The 24,451-nt window shown below is 44.1% G+C and overlaps 1 pseudogene; it reads left to right on the top strand.

Annotated features, from left to right (window-relative positions):
• Window positions 1-9,046: 9,046 nt before the first annotated feature.
• LOC128049493 (40S ribosomal protein S6-like) lies at window positions 9,047-15,389 on the top strand (annotated as a pseudogene).
• The last annotated feature ends 9,062 nt before the right edge of the window (window positions 15,390-24,451 follow it).

Raw genomic sequence — 24,451 nt, 5'->3', positions numbered from 1 at the left:
CCTAAGCAAGGACTTCTGAGATGTGGCCAAAGTCATGTGTACAAGGATATTCATCACTAGGTTATTTAACATAGTAAAAATTTTAAAGCAAACCTACATCTAACAAAAGGAAGTTGGTTTAAAAATTGTGGTAGATGCTGTTTAACACAGCAGTTAAGACAATAGATATGAGTTAGAGACCTGGCTTAGCCACTCACTAGCTTTGACACCTTGGGTTAATTCTAGCTATAATCTAGTTGAGCCTCTGCTTCCGCATCTATAAAATGGGGATGATATATTACCCCCATGGGCCTGTTGGAAGGATGAAATGAGACAATATAGGTAAAGTCCTTATGTAAACCTAAATACTGTGAGTGCTTAACTATTGGCATCATAATTATGATTTTATACATGTATATATAGTAGGGGATGTTTATACATGTATAGTACTGTTATATAATGATTACAAATTATATTGTTTAAAAAATATTTAATGGTATGAGAAATGTTCATATACCTTATTAAGTACAGTACAGAATGCAAAATATAACTCAATCGTATTAAAATAAACATTAACGGACATAAGAAAAAAGACTGGAAGAAATCATCAAAATGTTGTTAATGAACATCATGTCTGATAGACTACACATGACTTAAAGTCTGTTCTTTATGCTTTCTTACATTTTCAAAATTATCAACCAGGATCACATGTTACTTCATGTAAGTTCCTTTAAAGTAACATGTTTACTTTAATAGAGTTGAATTTAAAGAAAAAAGGAAGAAGAGGTTTATCCTCTTATCATGCAGAAAACTCTGTTGAAGAAAATGCAACATATAAACATGGTTAGAAAATTGAGAGCGTAGAGAAGTACAAAATTAATAGTGTATCTTCCCACATGCTTTCTCCCTCTGTCCATACCCCACAGAGGTAAATACAGCTAATAGTTTCCTTTAAGGCGGAAAAAAGAAACCAGTATCTATCAGTACAAAGAGATCCATTTCATTCTTTTAATTTTTATCAAATGTTATTTACATGCTATTCTAGGAAAACTGTTACTTTTAAAGCCCTTTAACCATCACCCAACTCTGCACCATCACCCTTCCTGCCCTTCCAGCCCAGCCACAGTTAGCAGCTTGATTGGTGGGTCCTTTCATATCAATTCCTATACATTTTCTTATGTAACAACATTTTCATACAGCGATAGTGGGGAGTTTTTCTTTTTAATGTAAATGGTATCACATTGTACATACAAGCTTAACCATGGCGCAGTTTTCTGTAGTATGTATATATCACAGTGTACTGAACATTTTCCCTGTGGTGGAATATTTCATCTCATTTCAGTTTTTATTTACTGTTTTCCTAATCAGAATGAAATATTAATTATCTTTAAATTTCCTTTTATTAACATAAAACATACATATAAATTTGAAATGGAATGTTGGAAGCAGTTCAGAGTTCATCTGGCTTACTTGAATATGGAATTAATGAACTCTTGGTGATTTTCTTGTGGTCATCTCATTCTAGACCCTTTGAATGAGCCTGGCCTGTGCAGTCTCACCCACACTGGACCTCAGAAATCAGCACTCCATCCTGGAAGCTGCTCCAGGCTCCATCTAGTTTCACCTCCACCGCCTCAAGTTTCTCCTTGCCCACTCATATACCTTCCTCTCTGCCCTCCACTAAGCCCAACATCCCAGGTCCTGATTCTCTTCCTAATTAGGAAGAAGCCAACCCAGCTTTATGCCTGCCATCCCAGCTAATCACTGATAGACAAGAGAGAAAGAGGGCCAGGAAAAAAGACCATTACCTGTTTTTATATCTTAACAATAGGGAAACGGATACTTTGAAGTGGGGTACTACTGTTAACATTCCTTAACTAATACAGTAAGTCCCCTGCACATGAACGAGTTCTGTTCTGAGAGCAAATTCATAACTCCAACAAAGTTAGCCTAGGTACCCAACTAACACAATTGGCTGATAGCACTGTACTGTAGGAGGTTTATAGGAGAGAAGGTGGGAGATGGTAGAGCTGAAGGGTCATCAACGATAGGAGATGGAGGGGGAGCTGCAATTTCATTCATGCCTGACATTGATGGAAGGCACCCATTCGAATCTTTGAAATTTCACAACTTAAAGGTTTGTTTGTAAGGGACTTATTGAACCAAAGTTTACAGTTTAACTTTGGTTAAACTGAAGTTTACCTTGAAGTGGCGTGCTGCCATGATATAAACCTAAAACATGTGGCTCCGTTTTGGCTATTTGCCTTTCGAACTATCACAGGGCCTTTTGTCAACATGAGTCTTTCCAACCTCCAGTATCAGCTTTCTTGCTGCCCACTGCCCAACTATTAATAATTAGTGCTGAGTGACAAGTGGCAAGAAAAATGCTTTTAGAAACTATAGCAATGAAGACTATGTTATGCAGTAGAAAAAAAAATACTTGGACGCAAAGAAATAAATCACTCATGCACATTTTTGTTTAGGAAAGAGCTTCACCCTTTGTTATGTTCATGGAACTAATTGGACACATGTAGATCAGAATCCTACTAAGATTGTGAGAGGACAGACTTGCTCAAAAAACCATAATATAGGACTTTGTTCACACCTAAAACCATTAGTTCCTATAGGACATTTGGCAATGTCTGGAAACACTTTTTAAATTTTTATTTGTTTGGCTGTGTTGGGTCTTGCTTTGGCCTCACGGGCTCAGTAGTCCCATGGCCTATGGGATCTTAGTTCCCCCAGCCAGGGATCAAACCCGTGTCTCCTGCACTGGAAGGTGGACTCTCAACCACTGGGTCACCAGCGGAGTCCTGGAGACATTTTTGATTGTCACACCTGGGGCAGAGATGCCTCTGCCCACTGGTACCTAATGGATAAAGGCCAGGAAAGTTGGTAAACATCTTACGCTCATATACGATTGACCCCACAACAAATGGCCCACAATGTCAATAGAATAACAGACCTTAGAGAACAATGGATGAGGGAATTTTCCCCAAGGAGTTTAATTCTGGTCTGATCAAGAAAATTCCCCTGCTACCTGGCAGAATCTCTTGCTTGGCAGGATTGTACAGTCTATGGACTATGGGCCAGCAACTTCTACTCTGCGCTTTTCTGAATGGGACTGCTTGTTTCCTTGTCCCATCCCTGTTCCATCAAAGCACGCGGGGTACATGGAGGGCGGTGACAAATAACTTGTCCTTTTAGTTCACGGGTCAATGAACATGAAATTCTGCGTCTGGATTTTGTGGAGACATTACATATCCCGCCCCCCCACCCCCCCGGCCAAAGACTTGGACTACTGAGCTGGATACAGTAACTAGACTGGGCTTTCAACTGTCCCCCTTACAGAGTTGGTCAGTGTAGTCTCTCGTGGGAAAAAGTGGTGTGAGGGTTATTTGGTGATCAGAAGGGCTGATTGCCACAGAGGTTCCCAAATCCCAGGCCAGGTGACATTCCTCAGCCTCCATTGTGGTTTGGTGTGACCACACTCACAACAGGATAAAAAATTCATATCCTCATGTTGCCTATGTTCTAAAGGATTTAAATACAGTGCTTCCCTTTTATACATGAAATGCTTCCTACATTGTCTGAGGACTTATAGTGGGGAGGGAGGAAGTGCATGGAGCCCAAAGTCCAGGTATTAACAGGAAGAATGACTAACAGGCAATATTGATGCCTCTCTTGGGGAGAGTTGTAACGAGACTAGAATGATATCTGTCTGGGCTACTTTGTTATGGTGAATCCTATGGTCTCACTTGAGCTCCCATGGTTTGGGGAGATGATTGGGTCAAGACGGGGGAGTATTCATGAATGGGTTTAGCACCCTTATAAAAGAGACAGAACCAGGAAGTGGACCCTCACCAGGCACTGAATTTGCTGATGCCCTGGTTTTGGAGAGTCTCAGTCATCAGACGCAATTCCAAAGTATGAGCTCTTTAAGTAAAATGCGAGGCTGCCTTGGGAAAGAGAGGCTGTTGCTGTTCAAAACCAGCCCCATAGCCCTGTACAACCCCTCTGATGGTATCAGCCTGCTCCCGCCACTTGCCTTTCACTCCTCCAGCTCATACCCATGTTACCATGGCCTGGCTACCCAAGCTCTGCACTCCTCTTGACCACTGGAACCGCAGAGTGTCTCATCATCACATACACCACACCTGACTTAAGTTATCTCTGAACCAGACGTCCAAAGGAATCAGTTCTGCTTAGAACAGGGAAGAAGATTGGGTCTCAGAGGTTAAGGGCCTCCTTTGGGGAAGCACTGGCAATTCTTTTCAGGTGATGATGCCCAACAGGGTTTGGAGAGTGTGGCTGAGTCACTGAGACACCCCCCCCCTACTCACCCTGGAGCTCCCAAGCCCAGACATGACCAGTCAAGATCAGGCCTGGGTGAAGCACAAGTCCACTCACTCCAAGTGGGAGTCCTGATGGGTAAGGGTTGGCTGGCTTGACTCTGGCTCGGGCTGGGGAGAGGAGGTGGCTGGCTTAGTGAGGAAGATTCCACCCTCTTCCAGACCACCAGAACTCCCAGAACCGCTTTGTGACACAGCTGATCTCCTGGCCTCACAGAGAATATCGAAGCCAGCTCCATTGTACCTGTCTCCTCCACAAAGTCTGTGTCAGCCTTGGCCATGAGGGGTTGTGGGCTACAAGATAGCTACAAGATTTGGAAGGTGAAAATTGGGAGAAAAAGAATGCTAATTCAAATACTCTGCATTTTGAAAAGCTGAGATCAGTAAAATGACTCTATGCTTTCCCAAGACTCTGAGTTCTCTGAGTACCAAGGATGTTTTTCACCCACCTCTGAATCCTCCGGAGACCAGCCATCTGCCTTGTACACAGCAGGTGCTCAATTGAATCTAAGTAGAGGAAGATGGAGGTTGGGAGTTTAGGTGGACATCAACAACCTGATTTTCCATTGTAAGGATTTCTCCCTCCCCACAATGTGTTTTCCAAATATAATAATATGCTTTTATTCTCAACACACTTTTTAATTTTTTACCACCTTTTTTCTGGATATTTCTGGGGCTTTGGACTTTGAAGACCTGCACCCTACTCCTACTACCTTAAGCAAGATAATACACGTGGCCCCTGATCTGTAGCTTCAATATCCGTAGACGGAAACAATAAACACATCCCATCTGTGACTTGACTGTCAGATTGAAGGGGCTAATATTTGTGAAAACATCTTATACACTGTGAAGCCCTCTATAAAGTCTTGCTTCTTTCCTACTTCTATTTCTCTTCTTCCTAATATTAATTGAACATTATTTTGTGACAAAAACTATGCTTGGCATCTTACATTTATCTTATCATTTAGTTTCATGGAAATCCCACCTTACTTCCACTTTACAAGTCAGGAAACCCAAGCTTAGACATGCCTGGGGTCATGCCAGGAACACACAGCTAGGAAATGGCAAAGCTGGGATTGAAACCAGAGTCTGTTTGACTCCAAAACTGCTACTCTTCCTTATCCTCCTCCCTGCTTTTCTCTTTCCTTCTCTTTTTTCCTGCTCTTCTTCTTTCCTCCCTCCAAGCCCCAAGGGAGAGACGAGGAAGGTAAAGAAAAGAGATGCTATTGGTAGTCTTTCCAACAATCATGTCCCCTGTCCTCCTTTTTTGAATTCTGACCCTGATTTTGTTCAGGTATAGGGTCTCTGCACCCTGGAGGAGGCAGGGCCTCACCCCAGCTCAGGGTGAATCGGTATTTTTCACTTCCCTGTTAATGATTGGTCTTAAGCACAGGCATGAGACTCATTTCTGGACATTGTGACTTTAAAAGAAATATTGGGGGATTGCCTTACTGGAAAATGAAAGATACACAAAAAAGGAACTTTGATGTGCAAAGACATGATACCTGGAACCGTGGCAGCCATTTCATTACAATGAGGAGAATTGCCTTGACACAAAATAGAAATATCAATGAGATTTGGGACTTTAATGACGTCAATGAGTTGATGATTTATCCATTCCTGGAGCTGCTGGTATAACACTGGGATTCTTTTCATATTAGTTAAATCCTCCACTTATTGTTTAACCCGCTGTGATTTGCTTTTCTGTTATTCGTGAACCACAGGTCTAACTCACACACCCTTTTCCCTCTTCTTTTCCCTTTTGTGTTCTGAAGGGTTAAGAAGTATTGATCAGGACACCTGATTACATGAGCTTGATACTCTCTGCTCCTGAAACTGTGCCAGAAATGACAGAGGAAAAGTCAATGGTGAGGGGCCTCTGCTCCAGGCTTACCTGGGATCCATAGATGCCTCAGGTCCACCTTAAGCTTGCACCACACATCACACCAGACTTCCCAACCACGTGCTTAAGGCAACTCTGCAGAAGAGCAGAGCCAAGGTCATTCCCACGCCTAAACATGAGGCCAAGAGGCCGCTGCCCACCATCTGAGGCAGAAACAATGCTAAAGGGGAAGACAGGAGAGATTTCCCCTCTCCTGCCTCCTGGGGGATCAAAGATAACGAGTATTGTTAATGGTGCAGGAGACTTAAGACATCCAAGTTCATTCCCGTTATTCTACAGCTAGAGACATGAGGCTCAGAGAGGGGAAATGATTGTCCAAGGTCTCGTGGTTGGTTAATGCCGGAGGCAGGCCTGCACCCCGGCTCAGGTTCCTAACTGAGGGCTTCTGCGTGACTCCAAGGGCCTCTATCTGTCGAGAAAGCTGGTCCAGGATGGCTGAGCACTTCCCGCATTGTCCCTGAAAGTGTAAAGGAAATCTTTTTCATTTGGATAAGGTTCAAATTAAGAAGCAGGAAATGAAATGGGGGTGGGGGGAGGGAGAAGGGGGGCGTGTTTGTGTGTGTGTGTGTGTTGCAAAGAGGAAGATGTTTGAATGTTCAGGAGAGCTACTGTTCCACGACTCGCCTCTGATGTCCCTACCACTGGGCTTACTGGTCACACCAGCTGCGTTTCCCAAAGCTCATCCCTTGCCAGCCTGCCACCAACAAATTGCATTGATTTATGAAACAGACAACTCTGCAATTGCCTGAGCACATTTAATCTTTTCAAATTAAGCCAACTTCACATTCGGCATACCATATGGAATTCTTTAGGGTGTTTATAAACACAGTTACACTTAAGCCCTCGTCCACTCTGCTTAAACTGGAGCAGAAATAGACCAGGGAGCCAAACACACACGGGTTGAAGAGACAATCTACCACCAGGCCAAATCCTTCCAGACTGGAAAGGACTTCAGACATCATCTGGTCCAGAGGCTTCACCCTGGAGGTCCATGGGCTGATTTCAGCACACAGATGTGTTGAGTTTGGCTCATTTTGTGTTTCTGAAAAATTTTGTGCCAACATTTAAGAACTGGAAGCTTTCACATAAAAATCCAGATTTTCCACATCTTTTGGAAAAAAGCCCTCATTCCCATATAATAATCAGCTGGAGGGACTTCCCTGGTAGTCCAGAGGTTAAGACTCTGAGCTCCCAGTGCAGGGGGCCCAGGTTCAATCCTTGGTCAGGGAACTAGATCCCACATGCCACAAAAAAAAAAAAAAAAAAAAAAAATTCCTTAAAACAAAAATCAACTGAAGATGAATTATAGCTTCTTTCTCTGTCTCGGGGACCCTTCCATATTGGCCATCGTGGTTACTACTCCTGATTGTCTTACAGCAAATATCTGCATCACTTACTTTCTGTACTTGTCTAACCCTTGAAGGCCTTTGTCTGCCATCCTTCCCTAAATCAAAACGTCCATTTACAGGAGAAGAAACTGAGTCTCATAATCCAGATGTGACTTATATAAAATTTCCAGACATCCAGAGACAGCTTTGGACTTCCTTGGCCCATGAAGTAGAATGTGGGGAGGGCGGGGGAGGATGAGCAATGTTGCCTATATTCTGAGAGCCTGAGAGACTCGGGATTAGATGAGAGGATGAGATATTTGAGATATTTGACTCTTGGCCTATAACTAATTGCAGATGTCCATTCATTCATGCAGCAAACTTTTACTGATCTCACCAGCTACTTTAGGCTCTGGAGATACCAAGATACTAAACCTTGATGCTGGGCCTCAAGAGCTTTCAGTCAAGCAGAGAAAAACAGACATGTAAGCACAGGAATTCTGACAGCCCTCCTCCTAGCCTCTTAGATCTGCAGGTGGAAGGCAGTACAGTGCAGTTAAGTGTGAGATAGTAGAAAGTATGTGTTGGTCTCTGCCCCTGGCTGCTGGCACAGAGCTCCTGAAACTCTTGTAATTTCCTAAGTGATAAAAGCACTAGGAACATCCTTTGTTCTAATGTTTGTCTCTGACCGCAGATCCTGAAACAGCACTCTTGAAACCCTTGTAATCTGCTGGGTGATAAGGGCATCTTCTGTTCAAAAGAGGTGACTTTTGGGTCCACTCCTGGATAAGGGCTGGTTACAAGCAACAGCAAGCCACCATTAGAAGCTTGGAATTTTCAGCCACATCGTCCATTCTCTTGATAAAGGAGAAGGGCTGAAAATGGAGCTTATGATTGATCATATGTATGTGATGAGTCTTCCATAAAATTTCAGTCGTATGGGGTTCTGAGAGCATCCAGGTTGTTGAACAGGTGGAGGTGCGAGGAGAGTGGTACACCCGAGAGGTCATGGAAGCTCCATCCACCTCCCTGCACACCTTGCCCCATACATCTCTTCCATCTGGTTGTTCATCTGTTTCCTTTATCATATCCTTTTGGAATAAACTGGTAAGCCTAAATAAATGTCTCCCTGAGCTCTGTGAGCCACTCTAGCAAATTAATCAGACCTAAGGAGGAAGAAGTCATGAGACTTCACGGGCCTCCCAGGCTTCCCTGGTGGCTCAGACAGTAAAGAATCCACCTGCAGTGCAGGAGACCTGGGTTCGATCCCTGGGTTGGGAAGATCCCCTAGAGGAGGGCATGGCAATCCACTCCAGTATTCTTGGCTAGAGAATGCCCATGAACAGGGGAGCCTGGCGGGCTGCAGTCCACAGGGTCAAAAAGAGTCGGACATGATTGAGTGACTAAGCACAGCACAGCGCAAGGGGGAAGAAGTCATGAGAACCTCTGATTTGTAGCCAAACAGGACAGAAGCTGTGGGTGACATGGAGACCTACTACTTGAGGCTGGCATCTAAAGTGGGTATCGGTCTCAGGGAGCTGAACCCTGAACCTGTGGGATCTGACCCTCTCTCCAGGTAGGCAGTGTTGAAACTGAATTAAATTAGAGAATACCCAGCCGATGTCAGAGAATTGCTTGGTGCAGGAAATACCCACACACGTTTGGTGACCAGAGTGTTAGAGGTGCAGGAATCCATGTGCGTGGTAAAGAAAGACACAAGAGATGGACAGGACTCGGTTGTTTTGTTTTCTGAGAGTATGGAGGGTTTGTTTTTTGTTTTTAACACATTAAGGTAACAGGCTGACTTGCCAACTTGGATTCCAATACTGGTCCTGTTCCTTCTTTTTAAAAAAAAAAAATTATTTATTTTTTAATTGAAGGATAATTGCTTAACAGAATTCTATAGACTTCTGTCAAACATCAACATGAATCAGCCATAGGTGTACCCATGTCCCCTCCTCCCTCCTGAACCTCTCTCCCTTCCCACCCTTCTAGATTTTCACAGAGCCCCTGTTTGAGTTCCCTGAGCCATACAGCTAATTCCCATTGGCTATCTATTTTACATGTAACTTGGACAAGATGGTTTCCATCTCAGTCTCAGTTTTCAAACTGATATAAAGTAATTAAATGCCTATCACGTGCAGTTCTTGTGCAAAACATTTGAAAACCTTCTTGCACAGCATTCAGTGATTGGTGAATTCAATAGTTAGAAAGCTTTTTCCTCCTCCTCTGTTACTTCTTCTTCTTTTTCCCCCACTTTGATCTCTTTCAGTCTAGCTTGTTCTGGATGTTGCTTTAAATTTTTAAGATCTCCAAATATTTTCTGGCATCACAAGTCACTGGGTGATGGACAGAACTTATAATGAGAAGTGCCAGCACTTATTAAATGAACCCACATGAACCCACATGGCCTTGATGCTCAGAAGCAGCACACTGTTTGTGTTACTTCTTTGAAGGGCAGAAAATTACTAAGGAGTGAATCCTTAATTATTTGGTCTCTCACTTGCAAAGGATCTTTTGATGGTCCTGCTCTGGGGTTCTCTCACACACAAAAATTCTTCTGGGCCTTGAACATTCCAGACTCAAAAGTGAAACAAAGGATCAAGAACCAGAAAACCATACATTTTAATCCCAGGAGAGATACTGTTTCCCTTGTTGGCCATGGGTGAATTACTTCCCCCAACCACTTTCCCATCAGCAATGCAGAAATCAATTATTTCTTTGTCTCACTTGAGGGCTGAGAGACTTAATTAAGCTTTTGGAAGATGGTTGTTAGTTAACCTAATTCTCTCTGTAAACTAACAACCCTTTGCTTTCCTAATCATACCTCCCAAACTTTTCATAAATTAGTCCCCTTTTCCTAAAGTCAGAATCTAGGATGACTGCTATTTTTACACCTGGTCACTTCTATACTTGTGTATGGGAGCTGCATGCTCAGTCATGCCCAACTCTTTGTGACCCCGTGGACTTGTAGCCTGCCAGGTCCCTCTGTCCGCAGAATTTTCCAGGCAAGAATAGTGGAGTGGTTTGCCATTTCCTCCTCCAGGAGATCTTCCCAGCCCAGGGATTGAACCTCCGTCCCTTGTATTTCCTGCATTGGCAGGCAGATTCTTTACCTCTGCGCCACCTGGGAAGCCCATTCACTTCTATAAATAGTTTTCAATGATGTTATTATCTCTTCCCTGTAACAGGCCCAAGACAGGGAAAATCTATGGAGAGAGGGTATCTCAGGTATGACCAAGACCAAAGGTGCGAGTGAGAAAAGTACCCTTCTCCAGAAGGGAAATGCCCTCTGGTTCCTGTGAGCCAGAGGATTGCATAGACAGGGGATTAAACTTCTCTTGCAGTAGCTTGAATCAAGAGTCCTTCCTGGCATAAGGAAAAGTCTCTGAGAGTTTTGGAGGTGTGATTAGGAAAGCTGTTTCAGACACAGGTTCAACCTTGGCTCCAACACCTCCTAGTTGAGAAACTCTGAGCCTTTATTTGCATAATTTACAACCTCTTTATCTGTAAATAACAAAGATAAAGTCTTCTTCACAGGCTTATTGTAAGGAGGAAGTGAAGCCACGTGAATTTCCCTCTTCATATTTCCTTGTACATCTGATCAGTTTCTACAACTAGATTATAATAAACCCCTTGAGGACAAGGATTGCTCAAGTGTATGCAGCCTGTCTCAACAGAGGTTCCACAAGAGGACTAAACTCCATGGAACATTGTGTGAGCAACTATTCTCTCAATTCTCCTAAGGAAGATGTAGAACTTGTACTATTTTAGACGCACAAGGGAGATTAATTCATTCCCTACAATGGCTGCCTTAGGGCATTAGGTCTCAATTCTTTCCTACAACCTGATTAAGAAGTGCTGATAGCACTAATCTCTGTAAAAGTTAAACTCTAAACTTCCAGCGGTGTAATGTAATAGAAATATATGTCTAAGGGTCTTCCAAACTGGCAGGAATAAAATAATTCAGAGCTTTCGAGCTCTCCTTGCTTATCTGCATTAAAGGGAAAGAGCAGGAAGCGAGAGGTTTTCTAGTCACATTCCATTAGCTAGACTATAGGCACGGAGTACAAGGCAGATTGGGAAATGTAATCCAGCCGTGGAGCCAGGGAGAAGAGAATGCTAGTCGGTCTCTGCCAAATATAAGGATTCTCCTCCTGTATTTAGGCTTTCTTGTAGTATCATATAATAGGTGATACTGCTCAGTAAAAGACTGTGAAATTTACATGTGAATGAGTGAGTCAGTGGTTCACAGTAAATCAGTCCTCACCTGCTAAATCCCTCCCTTTACCTACATCCTCCTTCCTCTGAACCCTTTCTCCAGTCAGATGCCACAATAAGACCCAGATAAATTGATCTGCAGTGTTAAACTGTTTGGAAGGAGCACTTGGCCTCAACTTCCAAAGCCTTGGATCAATTACCAGCTGGGTGACCTGGGACCAGTTGCAATTTACCTATCAATACAGACGGACATCACATGCTCCTTTGTCTGTAGTGGAAACAATGGCTTATGGCCCAACTCATGGTTTTGGAGGAAACCATAGGGCTTAATATAAGCTAAGGTACTTTGGGAAATGGCATATAAATATAAATGCTATTGATATTCATTCATCCATGTTGTTATTAACTGGAAATACTCCAGGCATTTCTCCTAAAAGGGCACCTGTATTATAAGAGAAAACTGATGAGACTTCTAATGGTGAAATATTAGGACCTTCCCTGAAAAGCCATGCTTCCCACTCAGTGTTCCTGTGTCCTAGCAGTGGCATAAGAATTTCCGTAGCTGCCATCTCAGGGGGACCAGAATATGGGGCTATTGTTTGGATCTGTAATGATGGTGTGCTCCAGGACAAGGAGGGACGTGAAAACTTGAGACAATTAGGTCAATTTAATTCAAATCAGCATGGGACATGGAAAGAAGAAAAGAAGGTAGGGAGGCAGGGAGCAGGCAGAGATGTGGTACCACCCCCACCGTTGTTGCATCTATGAGAACACAAGTGAGCATCGATTGGCTCAACTGGATTATTTCTTCCAAAGAAAAGGATTATAGAGAATCAGGGAGAAAGTCGAGGTTCACAGAATCTTTGAAATGGGGCAAAAGAAAAAAATCCTTTGTCATTTGCATGAAAACAGGTCTAGGTGGGTAAATTCTATATTAAGCTATTCATCATCTGTGGAATAAGGGTTTGAGGGCAACCTGTTGTCAGAGGCCTCTTCTCAGGAAGGGAGGGGATATGGTATAGAAAAGATACAGATTATAGAGCAAAGCAGAGCTGGGTTCAGATTTTTGTTCTGCCGTTATTTCTAGTATGACTTTGGGAAAACCTCTCTGCCTTTCTGGAAAACAGTAATTCCTATGCCAAAGGTTTGGCATAATGACTAGATACAACAAAATGTTGTTAGCCTGCCTACCACATAGTAGGCTTTCAATACATGTAGGTTGTTATTGTTATTAAAACAGACCAAAGCATCCACTGCCTCTGTGATGTAGTGACTGACATGCTCATTTCTGGACATCGAAGAAATCGCAAAGATTGAAAGGGGGCTAAATATCACTGCCTCTTGGGGAGAGGGGTCTTTCCTGACCATCCTACCCAGAGTAAATTCTCTCAGCGACTCCATCACTGGGCACACATTTGTGTACTTGGGTTTTGTCTATCTTTTCATCCAAAAGTATGCTCAAAGAGGGCAGAGAGCTTGTCTGTCTTGTCCATAGCGCTTCAGTGTAGGACACATTCTGGAATGCCATGCGCTCAATAATGGCTGCTGGAGGGAAAGCAGGAAAGGAAGCAGGGCCACCTGAATGATTAGTAAACATTTTAACACCAACAACCCTCGGATCCCACAGAGAGCGCTGCATCCTGAAATGCAGATACCCCTGGGAAAGGCAGCAGTTGACTGAAATGCATCCTGATGTGTAAAGGACTCCTCGGAGATCCCTGCCTGGGAAAGAGTCTCCAGAAGAGGTGGCAGGGGAGATGGGGGCAGGCAAAGAGCTTGTCTGGCTGTCACCTGGCACCTGAATCCAGGTGTGCATGCGGGTCAGGAGGAAGCCCTCCCCGACCCAACCTGCCCGTGCAGAACCCAGAGTACATGTGTCACCCACACCCTTGTGTATCTTCCATCTTCCTTTTCATCAGTGCTTGTGGGGCAAGGGGAAAAAAATACCTTTCAAGACCAGACATGAATCTTGCAAGTAAACAAGCTTTGCTCTGCCCTGTTGTGTGGGGTTTAACCTTTGACAATACCCAAAGGGCAGATGGAAATGCTGAAGTAACGCACTGTAAAGCTTCTGTGTTGGGTGGGGGAAACTCTAGCCGTGAAAAATAAACAAACAAAAAAGCATGAAAGCTACCATGAATCTTTTCTTCCAAAAAGAGGCATGCAGACACACGTTCTGCATTTGCTAGGCCCCTTCTCCGTTCTCTTAATCCCTCCTTCCAGCCCATCTCTGCTCTTCCCTCTCTCCTTCCTCTTTTCCTCCGTCTCCTCCTCCCCTTTCACCTTCTTCTTCATCCCTCTTCTCTTCTCTCTCTCTCTGTGAGACTGAGCTTCATCCTAGGTGGGGACAAGGGAGGCAATGACTTGACATTTATGAAACACCTGCTGTGTGCCGGTCACTGTGCTGGCAACACCTACACGTGTTATTTCCCTGAACCGTCCTCACAGCCACAGGGCAGCCATTCTTCCCACTGCGTGACCCTCAGCAGTTAACTTGTCTGAGATCACGCAGCTACTCAGACCTCTGTCGGACTTCACCAGATATACTACTTAGATACTTTGAATTTCATTCAAACTGAGGAATGTTTCTCATAAATGCACACGCTATGCTCTTTCATCCATCAGTATCATTTCCTGTGGAAATAAAAGATGTAGACAAAGAGGCAATAATGAGACCATTGATTATAACATTGCTTTGGGTGGAAAAAATTATCCAATAGTTGGGGTTGGTCAACTAAATTATGGGATACCTGTGTATAAGAAGGCTCATAGATGTGATTTTTCATTTATTGCCATAGAAACATGTTGCTGATTAATTACGAGGAAGGGACTCTTTCGTGGCACCTTGGAGGCAGTCCAATGCCTCAGAATAAAGCTGAACATCTCTTCCCCAGCCACTGGCTGCTGGAAGCTCATTGAGGTGGACAATGAACAAAAACTTCATATCTTCTATAAGAAGCATATGGCCACAGAAGCTGCTGCTGATCCCCTGGGTGAAGAATGGAAGGGTTATGTGTGTCTAAATTAGTGGCAGTAACAACAAACAGGACTTCCCCAGGAAGCAAGGTGTCTTGACCCATGGCCAAGTCCACCTGTTGCTGAGTAAGGGGCATTCCTATTACAGACCAAGGAGGACCGGAGAAAGAATGATGTAATCTGTTCAGGGTTGCACTGTGGATGCCAATCTGAGTGTTGACAATTTGGTCATCTTAAAAAAAGGGGATAAGGATATTCCTGGACTCACTGATACTACTAAGCCTCATTGCCTGGGGTCCGAAAGAGCTTCCAGAATCCGCAAAACTTTCAGTCTCTCTAAAGAAGATGGCATCCACCTAGATGTTGTAAGAAAGCCCCTAAACAAAGAAGGTAAGAAACCCAGGACCAGAGCGTCCAAGATTCATTGTCCTGTTACTGCAGGTGTTCTGGGCATATTGCGCTGAAGAAACAGCATACGAAGAAAAATAAGGAAGAGGCTTCAGAACATGCTAAACTTTTGGCCAAGCGAATAAAGAGGCAAAAGGAAAATGCCAGGAGTAAATTGCCAAGAGACGAAGGCTGTCCTCTCTAAGAGCTCCTACTTCTAAGTCTAAATCCAGTCAAAAATGAGATGTAACAAATAAACAAGATCAGACCTCAAAAGAAAAAAAAAGAAAAAAACAAGAGAGAGTGAGAGAGAGAAGGGTAGACAGGTTTCAAACAATGTGTAAAATACTTTCTGGGGCACTTACCTGGAGATCCAGTAGTTAAGACTCTGCCCTTCCAATGCAGATCCTTAGTTGGGGAACAAAGATCCTGCATGCTGTGCTACAGCAAAAAGAAAGAAAGAAAACAAAAAACCAACAAATATTTTTAAATAAAATATTATTTGGGGGAAAAATATATATAAGTAAACATATGCAATAAAAATTTAAAAAGAATGTAAACAAAGTAACACTTTATCTTTGAATAGAAGGATTATAGGTAATTTTTATCTTATTTTGCTTCTGTGTAGTCTTACATGCTTTTTTTTTTATGATCAGCCTGCATCTCTTGAGCAATTAGTTTGTTCTAGTTTTTTCTTCTTAAGAGTAATTTTTAGAATGATTAGAAAGCTGCTTTCTAAAGCATTTTGCTGGAGGGCCCAGAATTTGGAAATGTCTCTATTCTTTTGTTGCTACTACTAAAAGGAGAAATAAAAATCCTAGCCAAATCCTGACATTTGGCCAATATAGTTTCTTTTTTTAATTACATTGTCAGCCGCTGATTAAAATGTAAGCGCCTGAAAACAGAAAACATGTCCTTTTTTCCTCTTTAATCCACATCCCTTTGTGATGTTCAGTGACTATTCATGGTTCTTTGATTTCTTCCCGTTACTTCTTTGGTTTTAGGTTGTTGTTGTTGTTGTTGTTGTTTTTTCCTATTTTATACCAGAAGCTTCTTCATTTGGACTCTTTTAAAATCTAGTTTTTGAAAAATGAAAATGAAGTCAAGATTGAAACTTACTTTTTTTCTTTGAATAAAATTCAAGATTGTTGATTGAAGTATCCACATAAGCAAATGAGGCAGGAGGGGTATATTTAACCTACATGGGAAAATACTTCTGAACTCTTTACAACCTCCTTTGTGCCCAGTTGATTAATGGACTGATTATAAATGATTATAACTCATTGAGTCGATTTGGCAGAATTTTCTCCTGGCAGCACTGCATCTCCTGTTAGTTTGTGTTACTTGTCAGTATTGAAAATGACACATCTACCTTCCTGACAAATGGCACGGATATTCACTAACTCAGAACCTGTTTAGTAGCCTGAGTGCATCTTCATATTCTAATTTTTCAGATTTACTGCGTCATGGAACTGAGCAGATTACTCTTTAAAATAAAACTGTGCTTTTAAAAATGGAAAAGTTTTTCCCTCTTGGAAAAATACAGCTATAGCATCCAGGGTATATATGGAAGTATTCATTACCCTCATGGAATAAAAAAATAAGGTAAACTGGGACTTCCTTGGTGGTCCAGTGGTTAAGATTACAATCTTTCAATGCAGAAAGCTCTGGTCTGTGGTCCAGGAACTAAGCTCCCTGGCTGAGGAACTAAGATCTCGCATCCCACATCATCTTTCCAACCCAGGGATGAAACCCACATCTCTTGAGTCTCCTGCATCGGCAGGTGGATTTTTTACCACTAGTGCCCACGTGGGACGGAGAAGGCAATGGCAACCCACTCCAGTATTCTTGCCTGGAAAATCCCATGGACGGAGGAGCCTGGTGGGCTGCAGTCCATGGGGTCACTAAGAGTTGAACATGACTGAGCAACTTCACTTTCAATTTTCACTTTCCACTTTCATGCATTGGGGAAGGAAATGGCAATCCACTCCAGTGTTCTTGCCTGGAGAATCCCAGGGATGGGGGAGCCTGGTGGGCTGCCGTCTATGGGGTCACACAGTCAGGCACGACTGAAGTGACTTAGCAGCAGCAGCAGCAGCAGCAGCCACGTGGGAAGCCCAGATACCTTCTGGTTCCTACTGCTATGAAACCAGTCCTCCCATACTTAGTGTCTTAAAGCAACAACAATCATTGTTACTTCTCCAGATTTGGGGAGGCTGGGCTGGTTGAGATAGTTCTTGGGTCTGTGTTGGCTGCAGTGGTGGCCAGGCCTGCAATCAGCCTCCTTTCTCCAGTATTGGCAGCTGATGTGACTGTCAGCTGGGACCCATCCTGGAGGAAACCTCTCACTTCTCAGAAGCTGGCCTGGGAAGCTGCATCAATCATCACATTCCCTCCATTACTCAAGAGGAGAAAGAACAGACAGCCCCTCCAATCAGAAGGATAGTCCGCCTCACATTTGGAAGGCATGGGATGGGCCAGCTTGGGAATTACCATCTGCTGCACCTCCTCACAGAGAAGGCAATGGCACCCCACTCCAGTACTCTTGCCTGGAAAATCCCCTGGATGGTGGAGGCTGGTGGGCTGCCGTCTATGCGGTCTCACAGAGCTGGACACGACTGAAGCAACTTAGCAGCAGCAGCACCTTCTCAGGACAGACCAAGGGTCCACTGTCACGTCCCTACCCTCCTGGTCTCTGGCTCTGACTACAGGTGGAAGCACCAGCTGGGAACTGATCGTGTTAAAGAACAACTAATTGCATAACTTCCACAGTGCTTTTTTTCTACCAAAGCACAAATTCTACATCTATACTGTGCCATGGATCCCTTCGGCAATGGGGTGAAATCTTTGGACTCCTCAGGGAAATGTCTCCAAAGTACATAAAATGAAAACATAGGATCTCAAAGGAAATCAGTTATATGGAAACACAGTTACCAAAACAGTTAAATAACAATTTAGTAATATCTAGCAGCAGGTCTAGTACTGTAGTTTCAAAGTTCTGGTGAATCTTAACGATATTTTGAGACATCTGTAACAATTGTGTATGTGTGATATGGAAATATCTATGAGTTCTATTAATGTCACTTTCACAAGTTCTGCTGAAACTTTTGTGGTTGGTTACCTACATTCATAATTAACGGGAATGCTAAATCTGCATTAAAGGCTAGTGACAATAAGGATATGATCTACTTTCTCATCCAGCTTTGCCAGTCCCTGACTCTGCCCTGCTGAAGAGCCACAGGAGGGAGGCTACAGCAGGGCAAGAGGAGGAGCTGAGTACCGACTTGGCTCAGGGTGGGCAGAGGGTGAGAAAGCAGGGGCTGAACTGCTCAGAGAGAGAAAGGAACAGGAATCTGGGTAGAGAAGAAAAAGTTTCTGGAAGGACAGAAAGTGAGAAAGGATGCTCAAAGGCGGAGGCCTGAGGAAAACATTCCCCTAGTGAGGAAATTTTCTCTGGCTAGGATGACCAAGGACATGTTTGCCCTTCCCCACCCCACAAATTGGAACTCCCTCCCCTGGATAGCAGTGATGCAAAAATGGGCTTCCATACTGGAGTGATTGATTGCATCTGAGGATGGAGAGGGCTGTCTGGACTAAGCCATCTTATATCAGGGACTTGGGCATCGGGATTCTGGCGTTCACAGAAAGAAAATCCCCCAGGGATACTGAGGGTCAACTGTGCTTGATTTTGCCTGCCCAGCCAACCCCAGCCAAAGACATGAAATGACTTACTGTGGCCACACTGAGCCACCTCCTTTTCCTACCAGGCTAGACTTTCTTCCAACACATCCAAGCAGGTTTTTGCCACGACATCTTCCTGGAGGTACTGGTCCAGTCCCTTCTGTGGGGGCCGAGGGAACTAATTAACTACACTGCTCTCCACTCTGTCCAATTCTCAATCAAATGAGAGAGCCAGGAATGAGATGGATATCAAAACATCTGCTTTGTTGCTACTAAAGTCTGGATTGCAGGGTAGGACTTAAATGTGGGATTCCTCCTTCTACTGACTTTACTCCTCCACACCCCATTTTAAAGCTGGGTATGGGCAGGGCAAGGGTGAGTCTATAGAACAGACGTCTGGTGAAGGATGGCTGCCTGGCATTGGTCTAGGGCAGGATGATGAAAGACGAGGAGGGCAGAGAGAGCTGCAAACACACACGTGTGTGTGTTAGTCACTCAGTTGTGTCTGACCCTTTGTGATCCCATGGACTAACAGAGTTTAGCCCACCAAACTCTGTCCATGTGATTCTGCAGACAAGAATACTAGAGTGGGTTGACATTCCCTTCTTCAGGGGTTCTTCCCAACCCTGGGATCGAACCCAGGTCTCCTAAATTGCAGGCAGATTCTTCACCAGCTGAACCACTAGGGTAAGCCCTGCATACCATTGGTCCATGTTTTTTGGTGGAGTGGAACTAACCCAATGAGAAAACTAGAGGCACACACATACACACCTCTAGTTTTCTCATTGAGTTCATTCCTCCCCATTGAAAAACATGGACCAATGACTCTCACTCACGAGCCAGGTGAATCACTCCACCTCCAAGGGGAAGATTGAGGGGTGTGGCAGGAGACCAGGAGCACTCAGAGAAGCTGGAGAAGCAGCCCCTCAGCACCCACATCCCAAACTGTCCTCTCCAAATGTAAATAATAATTTTATTTTCATTTATTATCATTGTTGTTATTTTTTATTATTATAAAAAGAGTAGGCCAAGAGGACTCCCTACCTTGTGACAGGGTCTAGATGAAAAATGTTAATACATAATCTCATATAATCCTTACAATCACCTTCTATCAGAGGTGGTCAAATCATCTGAAATTGTCAACTTGGGGCTTACAAAAGTGGTAATTTTGGGTCCTTTGACCTCAGGGCTCCTCCATTTGATAGGTGACATCACTGAGATTTACAGAATAAAGTGACTTGCCAAGCTCGCACGTGAACCATGGGGAAATTGCATTCAAGCCTGATGCAGAAGCCCATGGCTTTAACCTCTGCAATAAGACAGAGGTGAGCCGTGAATGTGGAGATGCTCCTGGAGGGTTCTGTGACTCACTTCATAGTACAGCAACACCCAGCTTCTCTCTCTCAGGCCTGTGCCAGAGACTGAGGATAAACAAATAATGTACAGGTTGTGCCTCTGATGGTGCATTACATAGAATAGGCCGAGATCAGCCCTGGGATTTCTTTGGAAGGAATGACGCTAAAGCTGAAACCCCAGTACTTTGGCCACCTCATGCGAAGAGTTGACTCATTGGAAAAGACTCTGATGCTGGGAGGGATTGGGGGCAGGAGAAGGGGACGACAGAGGATGAGATGGCTGGATGGCATCACTGACTCGATGGACATGAGTCTGAGTGAACTCCAGGGGTTGGTGATGGACAGGGAGGCCTGGCGTGCTGCGATTCATGGGGTCGCAAAGAGTCAGACACAACTGAGCAACTGAACTGAACTGAACTGAATACATTTTTTTAAAATTTTTGTTTGTGCCACCTGGCATGTGAGCTCTTAGTTTCCTCATCAGGGATCAAACCTGCACCCTTGCACTGGCAGCACAGACTTTTAACCACAGGACTGCCAGGGAAGTCTTCCATAATATATTTTTAATAGGCTAAATACTGAAGCTTACTTTCTTACACACGTGTGAGAGGAAGGCCTTATCTAGCTGGGAGAAGCCTCCAGTCCTACATCGTGTAGCCCTTGACTGTTTAGAAAGCTCATTCACGTACATCCTCAGAGCTGAGGTACTTCTTCATTAAGCACCTAATGAGGGTTGCACCTGAAACCAATGGCTGGGCCTGCTTAAGAAGAAGATTCTCCCTGCTCCAAATAAAAGGGGCTTACAACAGAAATCAAGGTCAGAGTGGAACCAGCTTAGAGATCAGGGTGGCCAGCGCGGGCCAACTTAGAGTTCAGATGCCGAGCAATTTAAGATACTGGTTTGCATTTTTCCTGAGCAAGAATCCACCCTGGAGATCTCGTCCTCATTTCAAGTCACTCCTGGGAAAGAAGTCCTTCATCAGGGACAATGCAATAGGTGCTCGAGCTCCACAGGACTCGCAGCAGCAGGACCCCGCCCCTCACTCCCGGTGCCTCAGTACTAGGGTCCGGCTGGAAGCCCACCCGGGCCGGGACGTGCTGCCTCCTCACCACCTTCGGAGGGCATCTGCTGCTTTGGCTGCTGTCGCCACACGAGTCCCAGTGGCAATAATCTCTGGCCCAGATTACTGACCAGTTAAAAACAAAAATCAGATTGTGTTATCATATTACTCCAGACCTTTCAAAATGGCGCCTCACTGACCCCATGACAAAGACCGCTTCGCTTGCACCTGCCTGACTCCTCAGTTCCCCTGCCTCCATCCCTCCCCTTCTCTCACACTTGGGGCCCCAGCCAACTGGACTTCTCCACCAACACCTCATTCTCAAGAGAGCCTTTCTCCAGGCTTTCGTGCACACTGTTCCTCTACCTGGAACAGTTTTTTCATCTCCATTCCTCTTAGAGGTAATTTCCTCTGATATATTCCCTGCTTCTCCTTTGGGCTCCTGTATTACCCCACGTGTCCTTCATCCTAATACTTTTCACACTCCGTTCTCTTTTCCCATTCAGTTCTTTACCAACCTCACTAGATGTGCCTGAGTCATTGTAAGGTTTCAATCAATAGTTTTAGAATGAATAGATGAGAAAATAAACAAAAAACAAAATTAAGACTGGCCTGGAGTAGCGCTCACCCCGCCACCACGCACCTCCTTCCTGTTCCCTGGCTGGCCCTCCTTCCTCTAACTGCGACACCAAGGTGTTGCCTACGGCAACTCCAGCTTTTGCTGCGGGCACCGTCCTGCTATTTCCTTCATATAATCTTCTAAATTTCTCCTTAAACAAAAGATCAAATTAAAGGTCCATGTTCCAGAGAATGGAAGGGTATTCATGTAGCCTGTTATGGATCCGAGAGAATTTTAGCTCTGCTCTGAGAAAGACACTAGTTTCTGAGTCCAGTGGCACGTGTATATCTGGGTGGATCCAGAACCCCATGGCAACCTCAGTACCCACTAGGCCAGAGCACGTCAGGAGTGGATTCCCAAAAGCCCGGTCTATAGCAGTGGCTATAAATTAGAACTTGCCCTTCATTTTACAATTTTAATCTCATTCAGCTGCACCAGGTTTCAGTTCAGTTCAGTTCAGTCGCTCAGTCGTGTCCGACTCTTTGCAACCCCATGAATCACAGCACACCAGGCCTCCCTGTCCATCACCAACTCCCGGAGTTCACTCAGACTCACGTCCATCAAGTCATGATGCCATCCAGCCATCTCATTCTCTGTCGTCCCCTTCTCCTCCTGCCCCCAATCCCTCCCAGCATCAAAGTCTTTTCTGAGGAGTCAACTCTTCGCATGAGATGGGCAAAGTATTGAAGTTTCAGCTTCAGCATCATTCCCTCCAAACCAGGTTTAAGTCCCATCAAAAACCATCATACAGGTGGATATGTATGTATGTATGGTTGATTCACTTTGCTGTACACCTGAAACACACCATTATAAATCAACTATATTTCAAAAAAAATTTATCACACAACTTCTTCATTTGCTTTTAATATTCATCTCAAACATGATGAGGGCTTCCCTGGTGGCTCAGTGGTAAAGAACCCACCTGCCAATGCAGGAGACACGAGTTCCAATCTTTGATCTGGGAAGACCCCACGTGTCACAAGGCAACAAAGCCCATGTTCCACAACTATTGAGCCTGTGCCCTGGTGCCCCAGGAGCCTCAACTACTGAACCAACATGCCACAACTACTGAGGCCCTCACCCTAGAGCCCGTGTTCTGCAACAAGAGAAGCCACAGCAATGAGAGGCCCAAGCACCGCAACTAGGGAGTAGCCCCATAGTCGCCACAACTAGAGAAAGCCTGTGCAGCAGCGAAGACCCAGCACAGCCAAAACTAAACGTGAAAAATGATGAAAGCAAGTGTTCCCCAGACTTACATGGAGGAAGACTTCAATTTCTTGGCCGCCTGAATGAACACTGAGTTGGTGAGCAGGCTTTTTCAAAGACAGTTTGCTTTAAGAACGTTGTTGTTGCTATCTCCTCAAGGACAGAGGCTAAGGTCACCTGTAACCCTCCAGAGACCAGTGCTGCCCACCCTACAGAGACCAGGGGACCTGAAGAAGTTGTTGTTCACACCAAAGGGTCCGGATGTTAGCATTTTCAAAGCAGAATCAATAAGCAATGGCTGAAAATATTTAGTTATGCCTTAAGGACTGCAACAATGCTTTTAAGACCTATATTTAATATATAAACTAAATCTAGGAAATAAAAGTGCATTGCATAAAAGTTCATACAAATAATGCTTATAAAGAATGCTTCCAACTGCCTAAAGATATCTTTGTTGAGCCATAAGAGGGCTTCCCTGGTGGCTCAGACAGTAAAGCATCTGCCTGCAATGCAGGAGACCCAGGTTCAATCCCTGAGTTGGGAAGATCTCCAGGAGAAGGAAATGGCAACCCACTCCAGTACTCTTGCCTGGAAAATCCCATGGCCTGAAGAGCCTGGTAGTCTACAGTCCATGGGGTTGCAAAGAGTCGGACATGACTGAGCGACTTCACTCGCTCACTGAGCCAAAGAAGAGCATTCCAAGGTGAAGACATCCCATTAAAGACCCCAGAATAATCCTGCTGATCTCATCCATTAGCCTTGATGTCATAGAATGAGAGTCAATGTCAGTGAGATTGGATACCAACCACCAAGTGTTGGGAGAAGATAATGAACTTACAGTATATGTGCATTCATACTAGGCCTTGTTCCACAGAGCTCAGAGAAGCTTTCAGAGATACACCAAAACAGTAAGACATAACTAAATGCTAAAATATAAGAATCAGGGAAACTGCATATTAGAGCATAAGAATCACGGAAAACTACACATTAGAAAGAGATATCAACTAGTTTGAGGGTAGGAGGCAGAGAGCATGTCATGAAGCTCCCAAAGCTCTATGCATTAATGTAGATGAGGTGCCAGTTACGTCTGCATTTTCTAGCATCCAAAGAAGAAGGACATTAACAAGCGGCATTCAACACAGTACCACTAGTTGTCTTGGAACTGCACATCATAGGGGTAGACCTTGCTCAGGATTGCCTCCATTGCCCAGGAACCTTGAGAAATTCCAGATACTAGAGAGGCAGAAAAGAATGGAGTTTTATTTTACCTTGGGTGAACTTATCTCAACACGCAGAAAACTTAGATCATGGCATCTGGTCCCATCACTTCATGGCAAATAGATGGGGAAACAATAGAAACAGTGAGAGACTTTATTTTTGGGG

The sequence above is a fragment of the Budorcas taxicolor genome, chromosome 6 (genome assembly GCF_023091745.1).
Source record: "Budorcas taxicolor isolate Tak-1 chromosome 6, Takin1.1, whole genome shotgun sequence".
Lineage (NCBI taxonomy): Eukaryota > Metazoa > Chordata > Mammalia > Artiodactyla > Bovidae > Budorcas > Budorcas taxicolor.
Note: the sequence above shows the minus strand (reverse complement) of the source record. Positions and strands in the feature narration are given on the sequence as shown.